The sequence below is a fragment of the Zalophus californianus genome, chromosome 9 (assembly GCF_009762305.2).
Source record: "Zalophus californianus isolate mZalCal1 chromosome 9, mZalCal1.pri.v2, whole genome shotgun sequence".
NCBI lineage: Eukaryota > Metazoa > Chordata > Mammalia > Carnivora > Otariidae > Zalophus > Zalophus californianus.
In genome coordinates this window covers 117,254,470-117,266,806 of record NC_045603.1, presented here as the reverse complement: position 1 = coordinate 117,266,806, position 12,337 = coordinate 117,254,470, and positions in this window count along the sequence as shown.

Below are 12,337 nucleotides of genomic sequence, written 5' to 3'. Positions count from 1 at the left end.
TTTTTGAAAGAATACATGACATTATTCTTACGGGTGCTATTACTATTTACTGTCTTAAATTTTGAGAGAACTTAGAAAAAGAGGGATTTCTTTAGTAGCAGCTTCATTTTTAGAATGATTTTAACATATTCAAGAGGAATCCTTATAATACTACATTAGGTTGATTTCTGAAATGAATGTCAGTTATTGATACTGGAATAGAATGGATGACTATGATTTCAAATGCACACTTGTTGTTTTGTAAATTGTGGGTTTTTTACAGCTTTTGAATAGTATCTATTTCTCAAATGTCAACTATGTGGAATGACCTGGACCTACATTGCTTGCTTAGGACTTGGAATGAGGAAGATTCAATAGTTGTCAAAGGTAGTATAACTTATTTAAATAAGGATGTGCGTACTGAGAATCATTGAGATCACTTTGGTAATTTGTTTGCATAGCAGATGTCTCTACAATGAATTCAAAATTTTCACTGCCATGAATTTTGATAGTCATTTTAGCAGAACATTGCTTTAAATCATTTACTTTTACTGTGAATTTTCAAATATACCTTGGTGAAATGAATTTAATGTTACATAACAATTCTAAATACCAGAATCATAAAATTAAAAAACTGTGATGCCTTCTTGGAAAGCAAATTCATCAAGTTTTACTTGAATACCCAAATTTGATCTTTTTAATAGCGACTGTTTTGCTCTTGCATGCCCACTCAAAATGGTCACCATGTTATGTTCTGGACATTTTCTTATTCTCTAGCTATAAGCAGTATTTAAGTTGGTGTCAAGATTTTTAATTGAGGGCGCCTGGGTGGCTCAGATGGTTGGGCGTCTGCCTTCAGCTCGGGTCATGATCCCAGGGTCCTGGGATCGAGTCCCGCATCAGGCTCCCTGCTCCTTGGGAGCCTGCTTCTCCCTCTGCTTCTCTCTCTCTCTCTCTCTTTCTGTCTCTCATGAATAAATGGATAAAGTCTTAAAAAAAAAAAAGATTTTTAATTGAATGGTAATGTTTCAGTTACCTATGCATGACAAGCTACTGCAAATACTAAATAGTTTACAACAACCACCATTTACTGCCGACCCTGTGGATTAGGACCTCAGGCAGCAGTAGAAATGGCTCATCCTTATTTCATGTGGTATTAACTGGGACAACATTGCTAGACTTGGAGGATCCCAATAAGCTTCACTCCCAAGTCTGGGCCTTGGTGCTGGCTATTAGCTGTGGTACCTCCATTCTCCTCTGTGTGTCCTGTCTCTTCCCAGTCTCTCAACCTTCTGGGGCTTGCTCCTCATGTGACTTCTCTTCTTAGTAGAATAGCCTGTACATAGTTGCTGCATTCCAAAAGCAGAAGCAGAAGCTAGCAGGCTACTTAAGATATGGGCTCAATAATCGCAGAATACCACTTCCACTACATTCTATTGGTCAAAGCAAGTCACAAGGCCAGTTAGATTCAGGAGAAATACACCCCCACCTTTCAACAGGAAGAGTAGCAAAGTGACATGGCAAAGGGGTATAGACTCAGAGAGGCACAGTTCATTGGGGACCATTTTAAACAGTTTACCATGGTAATATTAAATGTTCCTCTTAAAATTAAATTGAAGTTCCTCTTTTTAAGAGGAGCTCACTTCAATCAAGAAGACATAGCTTCTTGGTCATGATTTGGGAATGTTAACACTAAGAAAATAATGTTGAAAATAATAATAATATTTGAAACTAATGGTATTTTAAACATTTGGTCTTTCTTCCTTAGACAAAGCTGTGATATTGTCTTCCTTGCTTTGGTGAGAATTTGTGTGCATAAGTTCAGAAAATATGGCATGCATACCTTTTAAATAGCTTGCTTTCCAAATTTGATAAGACTGTGGATATTGTCTCATGGCAATAAGTATATGAATAGCCTCTAAATGACTGAATAGAAATTTATATAGGGGCACCTGGGTGGCTCAGTCGGTTAAGCATCCAATTCTTGATTTCTGCTCAAGTCATGGTCTCAGGGTCTTGAGACCAAGCCCTGCATCAGGCCCCATGCTCAGTGGGGAGTCTGCTTGAGATTCTCCCTCTCCCTCTCCCTCTGCCCCTCCACCTGCTGACATGCTCTGTCTCTCCTCTCTCTCTCTCTCTCTCTCAAATAAATCTTTTTTTAAAAAAGAAATTTATACAGATGTACAATAATACATTTAATCTCTTTTCAGCTGATAAGTATTTATAGTTTTTGCTGTTTAAAGCAAAATTAAAATGAGCATTTTAGGTGCTTTTTGATCATTTATTTATACCAAATTCCTAGAAGTGTAATTTTGAGTTAAGGGGTATAAACGTTTAAAAATTTGATGCTATTCTTCAGAAAAGAAGTTATTCCACTGTCTTATGACTTCCATGGTTTTGATGAGAAACTGTAGTAATTTGGATCATTGTTTCTCTCAATGTAATCTATCTTTTTCCTCTAGCTCTTTTCAGGGCTTTTCTCTGTATCTTTTATTTCTAGCAGATTATGGTGTGTCTACCCACTGCTTTCTTTGGATTTATCCTCTTTAGAGTTTGTCAGGTTTCTTGAATCTGTAAACTTACATCTTTCACCAAGTAAGGGAAGCATTTGGCCATTATTTCTTCAAATTTTTTTCTGTCCTGATCTTCCTTTTCTCTGTCTAGGACTCCACACAGTTTCATGATGTCAGACAGGTTCCTGAAGCTCTATTACTACTTTTTCTGTTCTTTTCTGCAGTATTTTTCTCTGTTCTTCACATTTGATCATTTTGATTGATCTATCTTCAAGTTTATTGACATTTCCCTCTGCATCTCCATTATTTTTATGAGCTCATCCAATGATTTTCTTATATCAGTTATAGTGTTCTAAGTCTTCCAATTTGTTCTTTTCACTGTTTTCATTTATTTGCTGATATTTCCCATTTTTTGAAGAAAGTCTACAAGATAATTGTCCTGTATTGTTCAAAAATTCTGAGATCGTGAAAGATATAAAAGACTGTAGAACTGTCCCAGATTAAAGGACACTAAACAGATGTGACAACAAAATGCAGCCTGTGATCCTAGATTGGATCCTGGAGCAGACATTATTTTTTTCTTTTGATAAAAAGAACACTAGTGGAGAAATGTCTGTAGGTTAGATAAGAGTATTATATTAACATTAATTTTCTGAGTTTGATAATTGTGCTGTGGTAATATAAGAAAAAGTCCTTGTTAATAGAAAATTCACACTGAAGTTTTAGAAGTAAGGAAGCATCACGGCTGCATTTTTTTCTGAAATGCTTTGGAAAAAAGAAAGAAGAAAAATGTGTTAAAATGGTTAAGATTTGGAGAGTCTGAATGAAAAGCATATAGAAATTCATATACTCTGAAAATTTTGTTAGTCTAAAATTAGTTCAGAATACAAAGTATAAAAAACATAGAGGTCATGAAAATTAAGGAATGATCTGTTCAAGATTGAAGAGTACAAAAGAAATAAAAATGCAATGCATGATCTGGACTTAATCATAGATCTATAAATGACATTATTAGGACACTCAGCAAAATTTGAGAGAAATATTTGGATTCCATGGCAGTGGTATATCAGTATTAAGTTCCTGGTTTTGAGGGTTGTGCTATTAGTATGTATGAGAGTGTCATTGTTTTTCAGAAATACATACTGAAATATTAAGGAGTAATAGGCTATCAATATAAAATTTAGAAATTTGAGAAGAGAAAAATAATCACTCATAACCCCACCCTTTCCTTCCTCTTTCTTTCTTTCTTTCTTTCTTTCTTTCTTTCTTTCTTTCTTTCTTTCTTTCTTTCTTTCTTTCTTTCTCTCTCTCTCTCTCTCTCTCTCTTTCTTTCTTTCTTTCTTTCTTTCTTTCTTTCTTTCTTTCTCTCTCTCTCTCTCTCTCTCTTTCTTTCTTTCTTTCTTTCTTTCTTTCTTTCTTTCTTTCTTTCTTTCTTTCCTTCCTTCCTTCCTTCCTTCCTTCCTTCCTTCCTTCCTTCCTTCTCAGATTTTATTTATTCATGAGAGAGAAGAGCATGAGTTGGGGTAGCAGGGGCAGTGGGGAAGGCCAGAGGGAGAGGGAGAAGCAGGCTCCCCCTGAGCAGGGAGCCCAACTCGGGGCTGGATCCCAGGACCCTGGAATCCTGACCTGAGCCGAAAGCAGACATTTAACTTGCTGAGCCACCCAGGCACCCCACATTTTTAATTTTAGTTGTTATAATTTTTGGTTCTAGAATTTCCAGTTGATCCTTTCTTATACTTCCCATATTTCTCCTAAAAGTCCCCATCTTCTTATGCATTATAGTTATATTTTCCAATAAATTTTAAGACATATTTATCAGAGTTATTTTTAAGTCTTTGCTAATTTCAACATCTGAGTCATCTGTGGGAACTGTTTGTATTGGCTGGTATTTCTTTTAATTATGGGTCACATTTTCCTGTTTTTTCTCATGTCTAGTTTTTATTATATACCAGATATGGTGGATAGATCACTGTAAAGATCCTGAATTCTATGATCCACCTTTAAAGAATGTCAGGTTTTGTTGTAGCAGGCAGGTAAATTGCTCACCCATCATTTTGAACTTGTAGAAGTTTGGTTTTAGGTTTTATTAGTGTAGGTCTATTTTAGTTTTTCTCTGAGTTCCAAGGCAAATCCTTTAGACCAGGGATTTGAACTTCACTTTGAAAGTTTGGCCCTTCTGGGTTTTAAGTGAAATGTTCTAAGTGTTTATCAAACTCCTCTAAATTTTCTGGTCTTTAATTCCCTTTGTCTTCTATACAGTAGACAACTGCTAAAATCTCTGCTCTTTGCAGTGCCCAGCTGCTGTTTTTCCTCAGGCATCCCCTTGGTCATGTCTTGTACATGCTCCATTCCAGGTCAACCAAGAACTTAAAGGTAGTTCATGCTCAGATTTGAGTGCTTATCTCTACCACAGGTTCCCCTTTTTCCTGGAATTTGCCTTCTCAATTTCCAACCACTCTAGTAGCTCCTAATTCCATCTCTGACTTCTTAGGCTAATAACATGGTTACTTCTTGATTGAGATGTGTCCACTCATGCCTCACAGTCTGAAGGATGCTCTCAGGGAAAAGTTGAATAAATATGGGTTATATCTAGTATAATTCCCTTATTTCATGAATTTAATCCCTTTGAGTTTCCGCCTACATTTATTCACTCTCCATTGTCTTTAAATGACTGTTTTATTTGTATGTTGTCTAGATTGATAATTCATATTCTTAGGTGACTTGGTCTGATATAAGCCACCTGCCCATATCAGAAGCTGGTGGAATGAGCAGGATGAGACTAGGACCTATTGGTTTCCTCTGGTGTATTTTCACTACATGGCCCAACCTGCCCTGGAGCTTTTCTTTTCTATTCTTTTTTTAAAGTTTATTTTTTAGTATTCTCTACACCCAATGTGGGCTTGAACCCATGACCCCAAAATCAAGAGTTGCATGCTGCTCCTCTGACTGAGCCAGCCAGGCGCCCCTGAAGCTTTTCTTTTGAGGGCCAGGTTTCTATTCCTTGCCACTTTGTGGGAAAATAAGATGAGAATATGGTATTAACATAATGATGTTTAAAATATAAGTTGTAGTAGTGAGGAAAATAATATGAGTCTCATTCAGTAATCAAACAGCTTCAAATATTTCTAAACTATAGTATATGAGCATAAAAAGTATAAACATATCACTAAGAGAATCCTTATCAATGAACGCGATTTTATAACTCAAACGTTATTTCCAGAACTTGTTTAAATCAGTCTTTGGTTTGATTTAGTGTTGACTAAAGCCTTGGTCATTTTTTCAGTCCTTGTTTTGTGAACAGCAAAAGGATTAGAAGAAAAAAACTACAAGAGGCTGTGGAGCAGTGCTTAGCAAATGCTAAGGAAGGAGTTTTTATTAATTATTACAATTCAATCTGGCTATTTCCTGTTCTTCACAGGGAAATGTAATATCTCCTAGGCAAACAATCAAAATGATACTATAAGCTACGTCTTTGCAAAGCCATAATGATCTACAGAAAGCTTAAGTACAGTGTAGCAAGTCCAGAATTAATCTCTCTGATTAATGAATGAAAAAGAGAAATTCATGGCCAGTAGTATCTATGAGCTTTTGACGAGAGCATTATGTCAAACATTAGAACTATCACCTTCATTTTCTTGTGTGGGTGGTAAGCCCTAGTTCCATAATTTTTAAAAAGATTTATTTGTTTGTTTGAGAGAGAGAAAGAGAACACAAGTGGGAGGTGCAGAAGGGAAGGAGAGTGAATCTCAAGCCAACTCCGCGCTGAATATGGAGTCCGAAGTGGGGCTCAATCTCACAACCCCGAGATCATAACTTGAGGTGAAACCAAGAGTCAGATGCTTAACCAACTGTGCCACCCAGGTGCCCCTCTAGTTCCATAATTTAAATGTTTTCTTGAATCTTGCAATCTCTGTAATGTATTAGAGATGGAAAACTTCCCCTTTGCTCTGTAGAGACAGTTTTGGAGCTAGGTCACCTGCAGGCAGGTCCTGGCTCCAACACCAGCTTTAAGATGCTGGGAAAGTTATTAAGTCTACCTTCTAGGACATATGGATAAAAATACCCTGCCTTACTGGACTGTGAGGATGAAATGAGATAGTTCATATAAAGCACTACGATCCTTTACTTCATCAGTCTTCTATAGGATGAACCTAAAGTAATTTGTTCCATAAAATACTGAAATCTCACCATAACTTTCCTTAAACAGATTGACTTTTTGACAAACTCTGCTCTCTTGTATTCTAGCCAAGAGGTTTATTTATTGAACTGCCCATAGGTCTTTGTTAAGTGGTTACTGTACTTAAAAGTAAGTCCTATATGTTAGTTTTGATCTCAGAAATACACAATGCTTAAGCAGCACTGTTTTATTTAGATGGAAAAAATGAGAATTTGTCATTTGCAACCTAGTCTGAGGTTTGGGCCAAACCAGTATACTCTCACTTTCCTTTTAACCAAATAAAATTAGTTTTTGGCAACAAGATTCAAGGTAACTGACTCTGAAGCTGCTGGTGCTTTAAGTATTGTCTAACCAAATTTTTATAGTTCAGAGAACAGAAAAAAACAATTTTTCCTCTTATGAATTTAATCCAATGTAAACACAAACTTTCAAGGTTTGTTCAGGGATGCTAATTACTTTCTTCTTCAATTTTTCCATGATGAAGCTATTCTTGGATGTCAGCAAGCAGGATTAAACCTCAGGAGCATGTGAGGCCACTGGAAAATGCTTCATTGTCTTTCCGTCTTTCTGGGTCACTCAGTATTTGATTATCCAGACTAATTGTAGGAAGGGAAAGCATGAATAATTAAATTGTACAGACAATCTCTTGTACCTTATTTTGGCTGAAGACTGCATCCTTATTCTCCAACTAGTTTCCAGAAGAGCTAACAAGTAAAGTAAAATGGTTTGTTTCCTGTCTTTGCTCTATTTCCTCTGTCCTTTCAGAGAAGTATTGACAAATGACAAAATGTCTCCCTCCTAAGTACCCCATTTCCTCTGCCACAAAGGAGCAGTATCAACAACGAGGAAACAAGCGGAGATCTAGGTAATAATTCCCCAAAAAGGTAGACTTGCCTATTCTAGAACTTTCTGGTTATAAAAAGAAAGACAGACCTCGAGGCTAGATTTGGCTCCTGGCTTTTCCTTTTCTTGATCATTTTCCAATGAACTTAAAAAGCTATTTTCCTCTTTCTTCCCATTATAGGCTTTTCTGGCACCTCAGAAGAAACAATGGAAATAAACATTTAACAGATGGTCTCAGCGGTTTCCCTGACACACACACACAGTACAAAAGGGAAGCATACATAATGGAGTCGATTTGATCTTATTTTAATTTATGTTATTTCGCACAGAATAATTTCTGGTCACAATTTGTTTGTTTGTTTGTTTGTTTGTTTGTTTCTGCCTTTTATCTCTGTGGTCCCTTACATACAGTTTCTGGAGTCTTCTTCAAGGTCAGACCCTGGACCTCCCAAACCCCCCCCTCCACCCCCCAGAGCACAGTGCATCATACCGTTAGCATAAATGGTTTAACCACAGCTCCCCTGCAGAAGTTCTTCGGGAACTATTAGGAAGGTTTCCCACATCTGCACCTGGTTCTCTCATGAAACCAGAGATCACAGGGTAGAGATAAGCTGAGGAATATTAGCAAGAGAGGAAGAAAGGAAAGAGTTGAAGGAATATACTCCCCTTTCACTGATAAGTGGGAGAACGAGAAAAACCTAGGGTACACATTTGGCCTCAAGGTTGTAGGGAAGCCCGAGGGGCATAAGAAATGACCACCACTGGGAGTCTAACTTTTCCACCTGGCTTGGAGGTGACACATGGGTTCAAGGCCAGAGTGTCCACAAACATCAACAAGCCACTTAGTCTTCTGATGAAAAGCAAGGCCAAGTTCTGAATCCAAGCATTCCGTGGTATGAAGAGACAAGCAGCAGGTCAACAGGCTAAGGTCTGCATGAGGAGGAACAATCAAGCAGAAGGAAAACCAAGCCCAGGTCCCAGTCAGGGGATTCGTAGCAAGCAGGAGATGCTGATAAGAAGCAGAGTCCTGCACAGGCAATGGCCCAGATCAGCAGCAAAACCCTATGAAATCCAGGAGCAAAGATCTGAGATGGCTGTTCTGCTGTTCTCTGCCCTGCATGTGTAACTCATCACGGGCCAGTGGGGGGGGGGGGCGTGGCGAGCAGGCCAGGGTTGCACGACATGCTGGGGACCGAGGAGAGGCAAGGGATTCTCACAAAGCCATGCTCAGGCACTGGACTGCTTGTGGTCTCTCTGCCCCATGCCTTGGATAAGGGTAAAACTTCAAGGTTTTATCTTAAAGGCACACACATATTGACTTGGAAATATCCAGTGTTATCTGAGAAAGGAAGGAAGTGGAAATGGGTGTAGGGAGGGAGGAGGCAAGAGAAGGCATCCAGTGCTTTCTGAGGCTGTATATAGAGAAAGGCAGGCAAGAAGCCTGGCTTCCCGAGGTGATGGATGTGTTAGCCGAACTTACTATGGTGATCGTTTTGCAGTGTTTATGTACTAAATCACATCGTTATGTTGTACACTTAAAACTTACACAATGTTAAGTGTCAATTATATCTCAGTAAAGCAGGGGAAAAAAAGAGAAGGCCAGCTTTGGAGTCACGATACCTACATGGAAATCCTATCTCGGCCATTTACTAGTGAGTAAACCAAGGCAAGCTGTTGAATGTCTATGTCCTACCTACAAAGTGAGGACAATCGAGTCTCCTTCCTCATAAGGTTGTGGGGAGGATTAACTGTAAATGACTTAGAAGAGTACCTTGCACAAAATCGTTCTCAATATACTTTAGCTGTTGTTTTGTTCTCAAGTATATTCGCAGCAAAGAGTTATTGATCAACCACAATTGATCATCTAGGCGCCTTGGCAGGTGCTGGGAGAACTATGGTAAACAAAATACACACAATCCTCGTGACCTTAGGAAGTAATAAGTGAGCAAAATTTGGAAATCTAGGTACAAGTCGGTAAATAAAACATTACAGAAGGTGAGAAAAAGTTGATGTGAGTGACGTGAGATGTCAAGAGACCGTTTTTTGACTAATTAAGTTGTGGAAATAGGAAAGAATATGGGTATCTTGCAGAGAGCAATCAGAGAATCTGTGTCATCATGAGAACCCTGTGACAGTAAGACAAGGAGCAGGTGGTGATCAGAATGCGCAGAATGCACAGGAAAACCCAGGGTTACATACTTGGGGTTTGTGGAAAATTTCTGGTGAGGCAAACGTGATAACCACTACACTACAGAAACACTTACATGGAAAATTTCTTGAAATGAGGTAAAGGTGTCAAAAAGAGCAAAGGAATTTCATCTCTGAAACCAACCCTTTCTCTGAGAACTGAACTAAGTGTTACAAATCCGTTTGTTCGGAGAGCTACCATGACAGTGAACATTTGCTGAACCAAGATCCAAAAGAGAAGGAGCCCCAACAGAGCCAAAACCATGGGTGCCATAGTCCCCCTTCCTGGCTTTGCCAATTTTGGAAGAAAGAGTGAGGGGCTGGAAAGCTGAGCAAAGCTTTTGTTGGATTCATGGGGTGGGGAAACAAAGATGGGAAAAAACAAACCCATGGAGTAAAGTTTAGGGCTGCAAGGGGAGAATCTCTGGTAAATACCCCCAATTTTCACTGGGACTCTGTGTAGGTTTAGCTCTTCATGGGCCTTAGTTCCTCCATAGAAACTTCAGAGTCTGCTGAGTTCCTTTAAAAAGTCCTATCAGAATTTGAATTCCATTAAATAGATTACTTTGGGGAAGAATTAATATCTTTATAATAATAAGTTGCCCTTCTGTACAACATGGAATATGTTTCTGTTTATTCAGATCATCTTTTATGTCCTGGAGTTTAACAAATTTCTCCTTAAGGATCTTATATATTATTGGATAAATTAATCTCTAGATTTTTATGGTTTTTATTGTCATTGTGAATGGTAACTGGGATATAACTCGTTATATAGTTGGATAGGACTGACATAGAGAAATAGCATGGCTTATTGTCATTTGATTTTGCATCCAGCAACCTTGCTAAACTTTCTTATTTTGTTGATTTTTCCAGGTAGGAGATCATATCGGCTGTAAATGATGACTTGTTTATCCTTTGTCTCTATTTCTCTTTCTTTTCTTGTAATGTTGGCAAGGACCTCTGGTACTAAGTTAAGCAGGATCAATGATAGCAGGTACTCTTGTGATCTTCAACGGAAGCATCTGTATTTCTCCATTATGTACAAAATGTGCCCTAAAATTTTTAGTAAATAATCTTTACCCACTTGCGTAGAATGTCTCATTCCCTGATGGTGCCAGGTTGAAGAGATATGTTACCATTATTATCCTTTTTCCTTTCTCATCTTTACTCAAGTATTTTGAATTACTCATCATCTTCTTAACTGCTTAATATTTTCCTTGAGTATAATATTTGTACCGATATAATCAGTATCCTTGAGTAATAGAGAAACTGTCCAAGTCATCATCATGGGTTATTCCAATCACCAATTCTTTTCTTCTTTATATGGAGGCTGAGTTTTAGTAGAAGTCTCAACGTTGGATCCTAGGTAGCAAACACCTGAGCAGTGTTTTTAAAGTCCTGGGTGGTAATTAGTGAAGAGCACTGTTTCATGATCCAGCCTCACACTCTACATTCGTGCGGTTCCCGTAAAAGGACTGGGTGACCTGACCGGACTGTATAACTAAATCGGTAACTCCATTTTTCTCTGACTCACTTTTTTCCCCTTACAAATCATCTTTCCTTTTTTGAAGAAATTATACCTACCCTTAATTGATACCCTCTTCACCTATACCGTCACCCACATCTATAACCGTAGAAGAATCAACATGAAATTTATAGTCAGGATTTTAAAAATCATGTGAGATTAAAACCTTAAATTCATAACTTTGTAAGATAGAGGTGACAATCATCTGGTTTTGAAATTAGATCTGTCGGTGGTTCTAGGAGCTCATTAGCTGCACTGATGTCATGCAAACCAGAGGGAGGGGAGGGCCTATCAGTGGAGGGAGGGGCTACCTTTGTGTCCCGGTGCTCAGGGCTAAGGATTAGCGGGGCTGTACAGGTTTGGAACTCTCCTACCTTTACTTCTTTTTTCAGCATGTAAGACAACACAGACACTTACTGCATAATAAAGCTTATAAGTGGAGTTGAGTCAAGTGATCAAACTATATATATATGTATCTTAAGTTTCAAAAAGGAAGAAGGGCATTTTATGATAAAACAGGGCTGCTTGATTAAAATCAAGATAAGTGGCGAATTAAGGTATAATTAAATCGTTTCTAATTCAACTCAAATTTCATACTTACTTTTTACTGAAGATCTGCATTCCTATATGTGCCTTTTAGGTACAGACTTTGGGAACTGGACATTTTTTTAATAAAGTTTTTTATTTGTCAGAGAGAGAGAGAGAGAGAGAACAAGCAAGGGAAGCAGCAGGCAGAGGGAGAAGCAGGCTCCCCACCGAGCAGGGCGACCGATATGGGCTCGATCCCAGGACCCTGGGATCATGACCTGAGCCGAAGGCAAACCCTTAACTGACTGAACCACCCAGGTGCCCCGGAAACTAGACATTTTATTTATAAACTGAATTAAAGCTTATTTACAAACTTCCACACTACAACATTATACAAAGGCTACATAAACAAAAGTAATAAAACTGAATGTAGTTGCAAGTCTTGCCTGGAGTATGAATGATTGAAATGTCTCATAGTTCTTCCCTCCCCTGAAATACATCTCCTCTTGCTTCTGGTTTATTAACAGAGAAGAAACATTTCAACTGTTTGAGATAAAATTTGAAACGCAAACACTCCAGAGTAAT